Source organism: Meles meles, chromosome 19 (assembly GCF_922984935.1).
Source record: "Meles meles chromosome 19, mMelMel3.1 paternal haplotype, whole genome shotgun sequence".
Taxonomy (NCBI): domain Eukaryota; kingdom Metazoa; phylum Chordata; class Mammalia; order Carnivora; family Mustelidae; genus Meles; species Meles meles.
In genome coordinates this window covers 55,641,326-55,657,101 of record NC_060084.1, presented here as the reverse complement: position 1 = coordinate 55,657,101, position 15,776 = coordinate 55,641,326, and positions in this window count along the sequence as shown.

Here is a 15,776-nt window from a genome sequence, read left to right as displayed (position 1 = left end):
CACTAGAGTCTTTTCAATATATAATTATTATAAAACCCTTGAGCCCTCATCTGTGATACAATTTAAAGGAAAAACACTGGAAATTTAACAAAAATAATAAATTTGGAATCGAATTTAAATGAAACTTGAATATACAGGGATAGGAAAAACAAAACAAAATAAAGCAAACCCAAAACAAACAAACAAAAAAACAAAGAAAACAAAAAAACTCCAAACAAAACAAAAAACAAAACCCCAAAACACTTGTATGGGGAATACTCTTTCCAGTGGGGCACTTGGGGCTGTACACACGTCACTAAAAGAGGACTTTGGGTGCCTCCATTTTGACCTCAAACTTTCTGGTTGGGTTCTTCTTCCCAGCTTGAGTCTCAGCTCACATGGAAGATCCTGAGAGCAAATAACTCTGAGGGAAACTGAAACCATCCCCTTAAGCAGTTAAGGATGGCCCTGAGCCAGCCTGTCCCCACAAATGATTGATTCACAGATGCCATCGCTTTGAATTCCACTGCCTACCTGCACTACGACTAATGTACCCACCTTTGCCCTACATTTTCCTTAGAAACCTGGGAGTATTTTCAGTACTTTGGAGAACAGTCTTTGAGAGGCTACTGTGCTGTCTTCCCACTGTCCACCTCCCTGAAGCAATTCCCTTTTTCCTTCCACCACCACTGGTGTCTCTGCCTTTCAGTTTTTGTCAGCGGGAATGGCAGAACCTGGTCTCTTTGGGACCCCAAAAGATGCGGATCCCAGCCCTTCGCTGTGATGTGGGAATCAGAGACAGAAGAGAAATTATTAAATGCCCTTACTGTCTACAGCCGAATGACAAGTCCTTCAAACAGGCAGAGTGACATTCCTCTAGGAACTCAGCTGCCTTGATGTTAACACTTCCCTAAGGGCAAAAGGCAATGCCAGCCCAACCCCTGGATCCTGCAAGTCTACTTTAACATGTAAAAACTCCTTTAGAATCTTCCTGTAGCTCTAACCTAGCGCCCCCCACCCCACCTGGGAAAATATGTGTTGGCAATCAGCCTCCAAGCATATGACCCACTGATATACACTGGAAGGGTCTCATGACCAAGGTTTTATTTGATGGTAATAAATGACCTTCCCCTAACAGCTAGCCCCCTCAAGATCCTGGAAACCTTGTTTCCAAAATTCCTTAGAGACTTAAGCTGTCCCTAACCCCCTCCCAACTTGAAAGTATATAATGGGCCCCCCGCTCCTGACCCCAGTGCAGCTGTTTCTGCCCAATCTATTGAGTCTGTTTTGTTTAATGAATTTTCCTGCTTTTGAAATCACCCACCAGAGAAAATGGACACATTTGAAAGAAACAGTAGATATCAACTCACACAAAATTTAATGTAGATATCTGTGAATAAATTAAATTATAGGGGTGTCAACTTTATTATTATTATTATTTTTAAAAATTTTAAAAAGATTTTATTTATTTACTTGACAGAGAGATCACAACTGAGCAGAGAGGCAGGCAGAGAGAGCGAGAGGAGGAAGGAGGTTCCCCGCCGAGCAGAGAACCCAGTGTGGGGCTCAATCCCAGGACCCTGGGATCATAACCTGACCGAAAGGCAGAGGCTTTAACCCACTGAGGCACCCAGGCGCCCACTTTATTATTATTTTTAAAAGATTTTTTAAAATGTATTTGACCGAGGGAGAAAGAGCACAAATAGAGGGAGAGGGAGCAGACTCCCCACTGAGCAGAAAGCTCAACCAGGCGCTTGATCCCAGAACTCTGGGATCATGACCTGAGTAGAAGGCAGATACTTAACTGACTAACCACCCAGGTGCTGGGGTTGCAACTTTAATGAAAATTTTTTACTTTGGAATCAGTTTAGCAAAGAACATACAGAGAATTCCCATCTTCCACTTAGTCTGTTTCCCCTATTGTTAACATCTTAGATTACCATAGTACATTCTGGAAAACTAAGAATCTGGAAAACCAACATTGAAACCACATTAGAAATTGAATTGTAGACTTTATTCTTATTTCATCAGTTTTAACACAAATGTCTTGTTTTCCCCTCTTCCAGGATCCAATCCAAAATATCACATTGCTTGTAGCCCACATGTGTCTCCCACCTCCTTGTGTCTCTGACAGAATCTCTCAGATTCTCTGTCTCCTCAGTTTTTATGAACATGATAGGCCAGGTACTTTCTAGAATACCTCTGAAATTGGGTTTGTGTGATTAGACAGTGTTTATAAATTTTTTTTCTTCCTTTTTAAAATTAAGAAATAATGTATTATTTGTTTCAGGGGTACAGGTCTGTGATTTCTCAGTCGTACACAATTCACAGCACGCATTTTTGGACTTCCCCTTCAGATCACTATGTTCGTATCTTTGGGGTAAATACCCAGGAGTGTGATTGCTGGGTGATAGGGTAGATGTATTTGCAACTTTTTGAGGAACCTGCACACTGTTTTCCAGAGTGGCTGCACCACCTTGCATTCCCACCAACAGTGTAGGAGGGTTCGCCCTTCTCCACATCCTCTGCCAACACCTGTTGTTTCCTGATTTGTAAATTTTATCCATTCTGACCAATGTGAGGTGGGATCTCACTGTGGTTTTGATTAGTATTTCCCTGATGCCAAGTGGCTGAGCACTTTTCCATGTGTCTGTTGGCTGTTTGTCTGTCTTCTTTTTTTTTTTTTAAGATTTTATTTATTCATTTGACAGAGAGAGATTACAAGTAGGCAGAGTGGCAGGCAGAGAGAGGGGGAAGCAGGCTCCCCGCCGAGCAGAGAGCCCAACTTGGGCCTCAATCCCAGGACCCTGAGATCATGACCTGAGTCAAAGGCAGAGGCCCAACCCTCTGAGCCACCCAAATGGCCTGGATGTCTTCTTTGCAAAAGTGTCTGTTCATGTCTTCTGCTCATTTATTGATGGGATTATTTGTCCTTTCAGTGTTAAGTTTGGTAAGTTTTTTGTTGTTGTTGTTGTTGTTTTTAAGATTTTATTTATTTATTTGACAGAGAGAGATCCAAAGTACATAGAGAGGCAGGCAGAGAGAGAGAGAGAGGGAAGCAGGCTCCCCGCTGAGCAGGGAGGCCAATGTGGGACTCGATCCCAGGACCCTGAGATCATGACCTGAGCCGAAGGCAGCAGCTTAACCCACTGAGCCACCCAGGTGCCCAAGTTTGATAAGTTCTTAATAGATTTTGAATACTTGCCCTTTATCTGAAAGGTCATTTGCAGGTATTTTCTCCCATTTTGTCCATTGTCTTTTGGTTTTGGGGACTGTTTCCTTTGTTATGCAAAAGGTTTTTATTTTGGTGAAGTCCCAGTAGATCATTTTTGCCCTTGCTTCCCTTGCTAGGAAGCAGTTGCTGCAGCTGAGGTCAAAGAGGTTGCTGCCTGTGTTCTCCTCAAGGATGGATTCCAGACATGTATATGGATTTCTATAAAAACATCTCGCATCTCATCTAATCACATCATATCACATCAGGGAATTCATGCAATTAGCCACTACTTATCATTGGCCATGTTAATCTCAATCACGTGGTTATCAAGAGTTGGTAGTGTTATCCAGTCTCTCCACTGTAAAATTGCTCTCTGCCCATCCCCACTTTTTGTACTGACTGGAAGGGAGTCAGTAAGTTTAGCAGGTCAATCAGTCTCCACCTCTTAGAAAGAGTGGTATCTGGGGTGCCTGGGTGGCACAGTTGGTGAAGTGTTGGACTATTGATTTGGCTCAGGTCTGATCTCAGTGTTGTATGATCAAGCCCTGTGTTGGGTTCTGTACCTGGCAATGACTCTGCTTGAGTTTCTCTCTCTCCCTCTTCCCCTCTCCCCTCCTTTCTCTCTCTTTCTCTCTAAAATGGGTAGATAGGGGTGCCTGGGTGGCTCAGTGGGTTAAAGCCTCTGCCTTTGGCTCAGGTCATGATCCCAGGGTCCTGGGATCGAGCCCCGAATTGGCTCTCTGCTCAGCAGCGAGCCTGCTTCCCCCTCTCCCTCTGCCTGTCTCTGCCTATTTGTGATCTCTCTCTCTCTGTCAAATTAATAAATAAAATCTTTAAAAATATAAAAAATGGGTAGATAAATCTTTTCTTAAAAAAGACATCTTTTAAAAAATATATAAAAAGTATATATATATAATATATATATTTTATAAATATATAAGTATATATAGAAGTATATATATAAGTATAAGTATATATATAAAGTATATATATAAGTATATATAAGTATATAAGTATATATAAAATATATAAGTATATATATTTTAAAAATATATTAAAAATTTTTTAAATTTTTTAATTTTAAAATTAAAATTTTAATTTTAATGACTCAGTCGGTTAAGCCTCTGCTGCTTGATATGGGCTCAGGTATTCATCTCAGGGTCAGGAATGTGAGCTCCGAGTCAGGCTCCATAAGCCCACTTATAAAAGATAAAGGAAAAAAGAAAGAAAACGTGCAAATAAACAGGAAGGCATTAGTGGTCTAAAATAATTCAGAATTTCCTGCAAAAGAGAACTTTGCTGTGTAGTTTGCTAAGGAAGCACTACTTACATACACTGCAGATGACAGAGCTTGGAAGCTAAATGTGCTTTGATATTTGCATAAAGCCGATGTTTTCTCATGATTCGATTCTGATTATAAATTTCTTTCTTTAAAAGTCAACTTTTATTATAATTCACATATATCATGGAAACAGGATTGTAGCAAGCAGGTCAGGGTAATACAAAAAAATGTTTTAAAAGTAGCTCTGTGCATGTTTGAAATGGCGGTCCCCTGCATGGTGGTCGGCAACCACACTTGCCAATGCTTCCTGGCAGACACAGCCCAGGGCACAAGGCCAGGCCCACAGTGTGGTGCACTGGCCGGAGCTGGTGCAGGTGCCTGGGCTGCCGGTGGAATGTGAGCTCCTGGGATCTACTTGGAGCCCATCTGAGGATGGAGGTCCAAAGCAAGTGACAGGGAGGCATGGGTGCAGGTAGGAGGCATGGGGTTTAATTGAATTTTGTTTTCCCAATGACACAAAAAGTGGTGATGTGTCCTGGGTACATCAGGCACAGACAGCGCCGCGATGTGCTCTATTATGGCTGATGTTACCTTCATCCCCTTAGCTCAGGTGTTCCCTGCCAGATCACCCCGCTCTACAGCTAATACAGCGTTTCATTCTTATTTAAATTCAATTAGCTAACATAGAGTGTATCATTAGTTTCCGATGGAGTGTTCAGTGATTCATCAGTTGCGTATAACACCCAGTGCTCATCACAACACATGCCCTCCTTCATGACCATCCCCCAGTTACCCCATCCCCCCTCCAGCAACCCTCAGTTCATTTCCTAGAGTTAAGAGTCTCTCGTGGTTCATCTCTCTCTCTGATTTTGTTGCCTTCACCTATGGTCTTCTGCACTATTCCTATGGTACCACATATGAGAGAAACCATATGATAATTGTCTTTCTCTGATTGACTTACTTCACTCAGCATAATCCCCTCCAGTTCCATCCATGTTGATGCAAATGGTGGGTATTCTTCCTTTCTGATGGCTGAGTAATACTCCATTGTTTATATGGACCATGTCCTCTTATCCATTCGTCTGTTGAAGGACTTCTCGGATCTTTCAGTTTGGCTGCTGTGGCCATTGCTGCTATGAACATTGGGGTGCAGGTGCCCCTTCTTTTCACTACATCAATACCTTTGGGGTAAATAGTGCAATTGCTGAGATAATACTGTTTTAAAGTTAGTAAAGGGGGTGTCTGGGTGGCTCAGTTCATTAAGCATCTGCCTTCGGCTCAGGTCATGATCCTAGGGTCCTGGGATTGAGACCTGTGTTCGGCTCCCTACTCAGTGGGGAGCCTGCTTCTCCCTCTCCCTCTGCCCCTCCCCCTGCTTGTGTTCTCTCTCAAATAAATAAATAAAACCTTTAAAAAAATTAATAAGGGCACCTGGGTGGCTCAGTGGGTTAAAGCCTCTGCCTTTGGCTTGGGTCATGATCCCAGGGTCCTGGGATCAAGCCCCAGGTTGGGCTTTGTGCTAGGCGGGGAGCCTGCTTCCTACTCTCTCTCTGCCTGCCTCTCTGCCTACTTGTTATCTCTCTTTGTCAAATAAATAAATAAAATCTTTTCAAAAATTAATAGAGTTTGTTCTTTGCCATTAATACGGGTCCTGGGTGAATTGCTTTGAGATATGCATAAAACATGGTGTTTAATCTGGAAAGTCCCCTCTCTTCTTTCTCTTTGCTTACAGTTTGCTTGGGAAATGAAGGCTCTCACCTTTATTTGCTTGAAGATTCTTGACTTTGCAGGCAGAGGTTCTAAATCAGTAGGGCATTGGTCCTGAAAATTTCCATCCATTCCATGCTCATGTCACACAGACACATTCTTCTTATTGCTGGGAAACAATCATATCATATTAACATATGTTCAAGGGTCCCAGAATTCTAAAAGATAACTCCCAATTGATCAACAAAATAAATTTTCCATGAAAACAAGACTTGGAAACAGTAGCTCTTATTTTAGTCTGTGCATTTGTCTCCATGGTGTGTTTAAAAGACCCAGAAGTGTCATCCACAAAGAGATGTGTATGTTTTATACCACTGAAAATATTTTAAAGTTGCAGTCACAGAGAAATTTTCTACACTACCTCTTTTATTTTTTAAAAAGTTTTTATTTATTTATTTGACAGACAGAGATCACAAGTAGGCAGAGGGGCGGGCAGAGAGAGAGGAAGGGAAGCAGGCTCCCTGCTGAACAGAGAGCCCAATGCAGGGCTGGATCCCAGGACCCTGGGATCATGACCTGAATCAAAGGCAGAGGCTTTAACTCACTGAGCCACCCAGGTGCCTCTACATTCCCTCTTTTTTTTTTTTTTTTTCCATTTTATTTATTTTTTCAGCGTAACAGTATTCATTGTTTTTGCACAACACCCAGTGCTCCATGCAAAACGTGCCCTCCCCATTACCCACCACCTGTTCCCCCAACCTCCCACCCCTGACCCTTCAAAACCCTCAGGTTGTTTTTCAGAGTCCATAGTCTCTTATGGTTCGCCTCCCCTTCCAAATTTTTTTTTTTAATAAACATATAATGTATTTTTATCCCCAGGGGTACAGGTCTGTGAATCGCCAGGTTTACACACTTCACAGCACTCATGATAGCACTTACCCTCCCCAATGTCCATAGCCCCCTCCCCCTCTCCCAATTCCACCTCCCCCCCAGCAACCCCCAGTTTGTTTTGTGAGATTAAGAGTCATTTATGGTTAGTCTCCCTCCCAATCCCATCTTGTTTCATTTATTCTTCTCCTATCCCCCTACCCCCCCATGTTGCTTCTCCATGTCCTCATATCAGGGAGATCATATGATAGTTGTCTTTCTCCGATTGACTTATTTCACTAAGCATGATACGCTCTAGTTCCATCCATGTCGTCGCAAATGGCATGATTTCATTTCTTTTGATGGCTGCATAGTATTCCATTGTGTATATATACCACATCTTCTTTATCCATTCATCTGTTGATGGACATCTAGGTTCTTTCCATAGTTTGGCTATTGTAGACATTGCTGCTATAAACATTCGGGTACACGTGCCCCTTCGGATCACTATGTTTGTATCTTTAGGGTAAATACCCAGTAGTGCAATTGCTGGGTCATAGGGTAGTTCTATTTTCAACATTTTGAGGAACCTCCATGCTGTTTTCCAGAGTGGTTGCACCAGCTTGCATCCCCACCAACAGTGGAGGAGGGTTCCCCTTTCTCCACATCCTCTCCAGCATCTGTCATTTCCTGACTTGTTAATTTTAGCCATTCTGACTGGTGTGAGGTGATATCTCATTGTGGTTTTGATTTGTATTTCCCTGATGCCGAGTGACGTGGAGCACTTTTTCATGTGTCTGTTGGCCATCTGGATGTCTTCTTTGCAGAAATGTCTGTTCATGTCCTCTGCCCATTTCTTGATTGGATTGTTTGTTCTTTGGGTGTTGAGTTTGCTAAGTTCCTTATAGATTTTGGATACTAGCCCTTTATCTGATATGTCGTTTGTAAATATCTTCTCCCATTCTGTCAGTTGTCTTTTGGTTTTGTTAAGTGTTTCCTTTGCTGTGCAAAAGCTTTTGATCTTGATGAAATCCCAATAGTTCATTTTTGCCCTTGCTTCCCTTGCCTTTGCCGTTGTTCCTAGGAAGATGTTGCTACGGCTGAGGTCGAAGAGGTTGCTGCCTGCATTCTCCTCAAGAATTTTGATGGATTCCTTTCTCACATTGAGGTCCTTCATCCATTTGGAGTCTATTTTCGTGTGTGGTGTAAGGAAGTGGTCCAATTTCATTTTTCTGCATGTGGCTGTCCAATTTTCCCAGCACCATTTATTGAAGAGGCTGTCTTTTCTCCACTGGACATTCTTTCCTGCTTTGTCGAAGATTAGTTGACCATAGAGTTGAGGGTCGATTTCTGGGCTCTCTATTCTGTTCCACTGATCTATGTGTCTGTTTTTATGCCAGTACCATGCTGTCTTGATGATGACAGCTTTGTAATAGAGCTTGAAGTCCGGAATTGTGATGCCACCAACTTTGGCTTTCTTTTTCAATATTCCTTTGGCTATTCAAGGTCTTTTCTGGTTCCATATAAATTTGAGGATTATTTGTTCCATTTCTTTGAAAAAAATGGATGGTATTTTGATAGGGATTGCATTAAATGTGTAGATTGCTTTAGGTAGCATAGACATTTTCACAATATTTATTCTTCCAATCCAGGAGCATGGAACATTTTTCCATTTTTTTGTGTTTTCCTCAATTTCTTTCATGAGTACTTTATAATTTTCTGTGTATAGATTCTTAGTCTCTTTGGTTAGGTTTATTCCTAGGTATCTTATAGTTTTGGGTACAATTGTAAATGGGATTGACTCCTTAATTTCTCTTTCTTCAGTCTTGTTGTTGGTGTACAGAAATGCAACTGATTTCTGTGCATTGATTTTATATCCTGACACTTTACTGAATTCCTGTACAAGTTCTAGCAGTTTTGGAGTGGAGTCTTTTGGGTTTTCCACATATAGTATCATATCATCTGTGAAGAGTGATAGTTTGACTTCTTCTTTACCAATTTGGATGCCTTTAATTTCTTTTTGTTGTCTGATTGCTGAGGCTAGGACTTCTAGTACTATGTTGAATAGCAGTGGTGATAATGGACATCCCTGCCGTGTTCCTGACCTTAACGGAAAAGCTTTCAGTTTTTCTCCATTGAGAATGATATTTGCGGTGGGTTTTTCATAGATGGCTTTGATAATATTGAGGTATGTGCCCTCTATCCCCACACTTTGAAGAGTTTTGATCAGGAAGGGATGCTGTACTTTGTCAAATGCTTTTTCAGCATCTATTGATAGTATCATATGGTTCTTGTTCTTTCTTTTATTAATGTGTTCTATCACATTGATTGATTTGCGGATGTTGAACCAACTCTGCAGCCGTGGAATAAATCCCACTTGATCGTGGTGAATAATCCTTTTAATGTACTGTTGAATCCTATTGGCTAGTATTTTGGCGAGAATTTTTGCGTCTGTGTTCATCAAGGATATTGGTCTGTAGTTCTCTTTTTTGGTGGGATCCTTGTCTGGTTTTGGGATCAAGGTGATGCTGGCCTCATAAAATGAGTTTGGAAGTTTTCCTTCCATTTCTATTTTTTGGAACAGTTTCAGGAGAATAGGAATGAGTTCTTCTTTAAATGTTTGGTAGAATTCCCCTGGGAAGCCGTCTGGCCCTGGACTTTTGTTTGTTTGGAGATTTTGGATGACTGTTTCAATCTCCTTACTGGTTATGGGCCTGTTCAGGTTTTCTATTTCTTCCTGGTTCAGTTGTGGTAGTTTATATGTCTCTAGGAATGCATCCATTTCTTCCAGATTGTCCAATTTGTTGGCGTAGAGTTGCTCATAGTATGTTCTTATAATTGTCTGTATTTCTTTGGTGTTAGTTGTGATCTCTCCTCTTTCATTCATGATTTTATTGATTTGGGTCCTTTCTCTTTTCTTTTTGATGAGTCTGGCCAGGGGTTTATCAATCTTATTGATTCTTTCAAAGAACCAGCTCCTAGTTTCATTGATTTTTTTCTATTGTTTTTTTTTGGTTTCTATTTCATTGATTTCTGCTCTGATCTTTATGATTTCTCTTCTCCTGCTGGGTTTAGGGTTTCTTTCTTGTTCTTTCTCCAGCTCCTTTACGTGTAGGGTTAGGTTGTGTACTTGAGACCTTTCTTGTTTCTTGAGAAAGGCTTGTACCGCTATATATTTTCCTCTCAGGACTGCCTTTGCTGTGTCCCACAGATTTTGAACCGTTGTGTTTTCATTATCATTTGTTTCCATGAATTTTTTCAATTCTTCTTTAATTTCCTGGTTAACCCATTCATTCTTTAGAAGGATGCTGTTTAGTCTCCATGGATTTGGTTTCTTTCCAGCTTTCCTCTTGTGATTGAGTTCTAGCTTCAGAGCATTGTGGTCTGAAAATATGCAGGGAATGATCATAATCTTTTGATACCGGGAGAGACCTGATTTGTGACCCAGGATGTGATCTATTCTGGAGAAGGTTCCATGTGCACTAGAGAAGAATGTGTATTCTGTTGCTTTGGGATGAAATGTTCTGAATAGATCTGTGATGTCCATCTGGTCCAGTGTGTCATTTAAGGCCTTTATTTCCTTGTTGATCTTTTGCTTGGATGATCTGTCCATTTCAGTGAGGGGAGTGTTAAAGTCCCCTACTATTATTGTATTATTATTGATGTGTTTCTTTGATTTTGTTACTAATTGGTTGATATAGTTGGCTGCTCCCACGTTCGGGGCATAGATATTTAAAATTGTTAGATCTTCTTGTTGGACAGACCCTTTGAGTAGGATATAGTGTCCTTCCTCATCTCTTATTATAGTCTTTGGCTTAAAATCCAATTGATCTGATATAAGGATTGCCACCCCAGCTTTCTTCTGATGCCCATTAGCATGGTAAATTGTTTTCCACCCCCTCACTTTCAATCTGGAGGTGTCTTCGCGTCTAAAATGAGTTTCTTGTAGGCAACATACTGATGGGTTTTGTTTTTTTATCCATTCTGATACCCTGTGTCTTTTGATTGGGGCATTTAGCCCATTAACATTCAGGGTAACTATTGAGAGATATGAATTTAGTGCCATTATTAGCCTGTAAGGTGACTGTTACTGTATATTGTCTCTGTACCTTTCTGATCTACTACTTTTAGGCTCTCTCTTTGCTTAGAGGACCCCTTTCAATATTTCCTGTAGAGCTGGTTTGGTGTTTGCAAATTCTTTCAGTTTTTGTTTGTCCTGGAAGCTTTTGATCTCTCCTTCTATTTTCAATGATAGCCTAGCTGGATAGAGTATTCTTGGCTGCATGTTTTTCTCGTTTAGTGCTCTGAATATATCATGTCAGCTCTTTCTGGCCTACCAGGTCTCTGTGGATAAGTCTGCCGCCAATCTAATATTTTTACCATTGTATGTTACAGACTTCTTTTCTCGGGCTGCTTTCAGGATTTTCTCTTTGTCACTAAGACTTGTAAATTTTACTATTAGGTGACGGGGTGTGGACCTATTCTTGTTGACTTTGAGGGGGGTTCTCTGCCTCTCCTGGATTTTGATGCTTGTTCCCTTTGCCATATTAGGGAAATTCTCTCCAATGATTCTCTCCAATAGACCTTCTGCTCCCCTCTCTGTTTCTTCTTCTTCTGGAATCCCAATTATTCTAATGTTGTTTCGTCTTATGGTGTCACTTATCTCTGGAATTCTCCCCTCATGGTCCAGTAGCTGTTTGTCCCTCTTTTGCTCGGCTTCCTTATTCTCTGTCATTTGGTCTTCTATATCACTAATTCTTTCTTCTGCCTCATTGATCCTAGCAGTGAGAGCCTCCATTTTTGATTGCACCTCATTAATAGCTTTTTTGATTTCAACTTGGTTAGATTTTAGTTCTTTAATTTCTCCAGAAAGGGCTTTAATATCTCCAGAGAGGGTTTCTCTAATATCTTCCATGCCTTTTTCGAGCCCGGCTAGGATGTTCAGAATCGTCATTCTGAACTCTTGATCTGACATATTACCAATGTCTGTGTTGATTAGGTCCCTAGCCTTCCGTACTGTCTCTTGTTCTTTTGTTTGTGGTGATTTTTTCCGCCTTGTCATTTTGTCCAGATAAGAGGATATGAAGGAGCAAATAAACTACTAAAAGGGTGGCAAAGACCCCAGAAAAATGCGCTGTGGGAGAAAGGGGATAAAAACAGGTTCTGAAAAAAAAAAAGAAAAAAAAAGGAAAAAAACCAAAAAATTTAAAAAATAAAACAAATAAAAAAATATAAAAAAGAAAGAAAAAAATATATATTTAGATGAACTAGTCAAAAAACGTTAAAAAAGAAAAGGGTAAAAGTTTTAAAAAATTTAGCAGAAGAAGAAAAAAGAAAGAAGAAAAAAAAACTGAAAAAAGAAAAAAAAATTGAAGTAGCTGCAAGACTAAAGAATCATGGGGAGAAAGCCATGAGTTCCGTGCTTTGCTTTCTCCTCCTCTGGAATTGCTCTGCTGTCTTAGGAATTGAACCTGCTTTCTCCCTGATAGATGATCTTCGTCCTGGCTGGATATTTTGTTGATCTTCTGGGGGAGGAGCCTGTTGTAGTGACTCTCAAGTGTCTTTGCCCGAGGCGGGATTGCACCGCCCTTACCAGCGGCCCTAAGTAATCGGCTCGGGTTCGCTTTTGGGAGCTTCTGTTCCCTGAACACTTTCCGTAGAGTTCCGGAGGACGGGAATGAAAATGGCGGCCTCCCAGTCTCCGGCCCAGAGGAGCCGTGAGCCTGGGGCCCCACTCCTCAGTGCTCCCCCAGAGGACAGCACCTATTCACTCCCGTATCCCCAGCCTCTAGCCGCGCTCCGAGCTCACCCAGCCCGCGACCAGTTCAAGGTAACCCCGAGCTGAGAGTTCAGTCCTCGGCTCTGTCTCTGCAGCCGGCTTCTCCGTTCTAATACCTGCGAGCTCTCCAACACTCTGACACCCCCGATCCTTCTGTGACCCTGCGGGGCCTGGGGCCACGCTGACCCTGCGTGGGCTTCACCCCGGTTTAGCCTCTGGAGCAATGTCCCTCAGTGGAACAGACTTTTAAAAGTCCTGATTTTGTGCTCCGTTGCTCCGCCGCTTGCCGGGAGCCGGCTCCTCCCCCCGCGGTCTATCTTCCCGTCGTTTTAGATTCACTTCTCTGCCAGTCCTACCTTTCAGAAAGTGGTTGATTTTCTGTTTCTAGAGTTGCTGTTCTTCTTCTCTTCACTCTCCCGTTGGATTTGTAGGTGTTTGCAATGTTTAGATAAGCTATCGAGCTGATCTCCTGCTACCTGATGTAGTCTCAGGCTGCTACTTCTCCGCCATCTTGACTATGTACCCCCTACATTCCCTCTTTTAAAGTGTATATAATTACCTTGTAAATGTATCAATATGTGCATAAAATGTAAAAGTTCTGGATGAGTTCTGTGATGTTACCTTCTTTACATTACTCCTCTCACTTAGGAAACCTCTCATGAGTAGTCTTTTTGCACCTTTCTGTACATTGACCAATGTGGTCCTCTTGGATCAATTGTACATCTCACAAATGAGGTTAAAACCCAGACCCTTCTGTTTACTGGATGTTTGACAGAATAGTCTCACAAAAGTTGGAGAATAATATTCTCTTAGATTGTTTTTGTGGTTTTATGTGTTAATTATGAAAGCTCTTTGAATAATACCTAGGGAAATATTCAAAAAAATTGTGGCCATATGGGGCACCTGGGTGGCTCAGTGGGTTAAAGCCTGTGCCTTCGGCTCAGGTCATGATCTCAGGGTCCTGGGATCAAGCCCCACATCGGGCTCTCTGCTCCGCGGGGAGCCTGCTTCCTCCTCTCTCTCTGCCTGCTTCTCTGCCTAGTTGTGATTTCTCTCTGTCAAATAAATAAAATATTAAAAAAAAAAGATTGTGGCCATATATTAGAATCTATAATTTCTCTGCTCAGAAGGGAACTTGTTTCCCCCTCTCTCTCTGCCTACTTATGATCTCTCTCTCTTGTCAAATAAATAAATAAAATCTTAAACAAAAGAAATTATAATTTCCATACAACTGTTTTGAGTCACACATGATTATTTCCCTCAAGATTTTACTTCTTTGCTATTCAGAAGTGAAGCCCTTAGGGATGCCTGGGTGGTTCAGTCAGTTAAGCATCTGCCTTTGGCTTGGGTCCTGATCCTAGAGTCCCAGGTTTGGGCCCCACATAGGGCTCCCTGAGCAGCAGGGAGTCTATTTCTCCTTCTGACCCTTTCCCCTCTTACACTCTCTCTCTAAAATAAATGCATTTTTAAAAAATCTTAAAAAAGAGCAGATCTTGGACCAGAGGCAACACTTGGTGAACTTGTTCAAAATGAAGAAACTGGGGCGCTTGGGTGGCTCAGTGGGTAAAGTCTCTGCCTTCTGCTCAGGTTATAATCCCAGGGTCCTGGGATGGAGCCCCGCAATGGGCTCTTTGCTGAGTGGGGAGCCTGCTTCTCTCTCTCTTTGCCTACCTCTCTGCCTACTTGTGATCTATGTCTGTCAAATAAATAAATAAAATCTTAAAAAAACCAAAAAACAAAAACAAAATGCAGAAACTCAGGTCCCACCCCAGAACGGAATCAGAGCCTATATTTGAACAAGATCTCCAGCTTGAGGCTGTATACATTAAATTTTTGAGAAGTGCACTTCTGACTCACCATGACTCTCATTGAGAAAGATACACAATTTACGATATAAATAGAGACCAAAGATAACCATGTATGCCTGTGTTGATGCCCTAATAGATTTTACCATCCATGGAAGTAGTATTTATCAGGGTTTTGTGAACCTTATGCTGTCCTCTTCCCTCTGAATTAGGGAAAACGTCAGGGAGTGTTTTTGTGTCTAATCATCTCAGTCTGTAATTCATGCCACTCACCTAAGTCAGTTCTCTGAACTCTCTTAGGTAAAATGACAAACTCTGCACAATGGCCACATGATAAATATATTATTTATCTCAGGGATGGTTGACATTCAGGAATGTGGCTGAAGATTTTTCACAGGAGCCGTGCTAGTGCCTGGACCCTGCTCAGTGGGATTTCAACCAGTGCTCATTGTTAACAATTCTGGGGAAAAAATCAAGTGGTAAGAACTATGGTAATCCTTCACTACTCTAGATTTCAGTAAGTTCCATTGGGTTAAGTGACCGATAAAAGTAGTACAATCTGGGGCGCCTGGGTGGCTCAGTGGGTTGGGCCTCTGCTTTTGCCTTGGGTCAGGATCTCAGGGTCCTGGGATTGAGCCCTGAATCTGGCTCTCTGCTCAGCAGGGAGGCTGCTGCCCCCTCTCTCTGCCTGCCTCTCTGCCTACTCGTGATCTCTTCTCTGTCAAATAAATAAAATCATTAAAAAAAATGTAGTACAGTCTGCCTCTTAAAGTCTGACCCCAATGCTTTTATTTGTGAGGTGCTCTTCTGAGACTTCCCTCTTTCTTCCGTGGACACTCTTCTGTTGTTCCTGTCATGAGTGGGGGTCAGTGTCGCTGTTCACCTTCCCGGAAGACATGCATATTAATTTGAATTGAATTATGCCGAGGACTCAACATGGGGACGGAGTCATGCAGATTTAGTGCAGTGATTTCTAACGTGAAATAGCAGTGTCGTGGATAGCTTTCACTGGCATCTGTCCGGAAAGCCTCAGGGGATGCCTGGCTCATATTTGTCTCTGCTCATAACTGACGTGTTGGTGCACATGACAGTTCAAAGAGAAGGAAAGAACATGTTTTCTTGGCAGAATGACTTCTTACAGAT